The sequence below is a fragment of the Quercus suber genome, unplaced genomic scaffold, assembly GCF_002906115.3.
Source record: "Quercus suber isolate HL8 unplaced genomic scaffold, Cork oak 2.0 scaffold_95, whole genome shotgun sequence".
Lineage (NCBI taxonomy): Eukaryota > Viridiplantae > Streptophyta > Magnoliopsida > Fagales > Fagaceae > Quercus > Quercus suber.
The window spans coordinates 400,756-401,774 of NW_027069560.1; positions in this window are offsets into that span (position 1 = coordinate 400,756).

Genomic DNA, 1,019 nt, shown 5'->3' on the forward strand with positions numbered 1-1,019 from the left:
AAACTGTTAGCAACTTCATGTGCGTAAGCTTAGCACTAAAATCCTACCATAATGTCCAGAAATTAGAGCAATATATTCCCATTATAATTTCAAACTATATTTTGATTTAAAACCAACACCATTAAACCTTTCATCCTTTAACCCTTTATGATAACTTTCCCGAATTAGCCAATCAATATTCATCACAGGAAGCTTAGTTCCACTATTAAGGTTTGTCCTCCATTAATTTCTGAATCACTGGTAAAATTTCTCAGGATGAAATCCCATGTATGTAAAGAGTGAAATCTTCATACAGCCATGGGCTTCAAAAACAAATTAATATAATACAATTAAATAAAAATAAAGAGGTCAGGATCAAGGTTATCAATATTTAATCATGGGCAGGAAGGGTAGCTGTTTCACTTGTGTTTCCAAACTCAATTTTTGTGCTATAACCAAAAGTTCTTGACATGCCTCAATCTAGATAAAAAGTGGATGGTTAACATAGCCATTAGTTTTTAATATACTTCTAACAAGTAAAACAATACTTATGCTAAGAAACAGCACATTCCCCCAACACAAAATAGTGAACCTTTTTATGTAGGTCACACAAAATGGTGAACCTTAATAGGTGACGTGTACATTTTCATTTTCATTTATACTAAAAGTGAGAGAACTATGAAGATGAAAGTTTAATTTACCAGTTACCACTACTGCTAATATCAGACCACATGCAATGAAGTTGTGCTTCAAACCATACCTTGTTGCAACAATTTAATTGTTTAGTCCCAATATGGGCCCTTATTGGCACATTCTTAGGCTTTTTTTTTTTTTTTTAAAATTGCTCTTTTTTATAGATACAAAAAATCAAGTATGGAATTTTATATTTAACCTAATACATTAAATATGAGATTTTATTAATTGAGTTTATTAATTCACAATATTAATTCTACTTTTTTTTCTTATAAATAATATTAATTTTACTTTAAAATTTGATGGTTTGATAGAAATTATGTACATATCATGTTAATATATTTGGA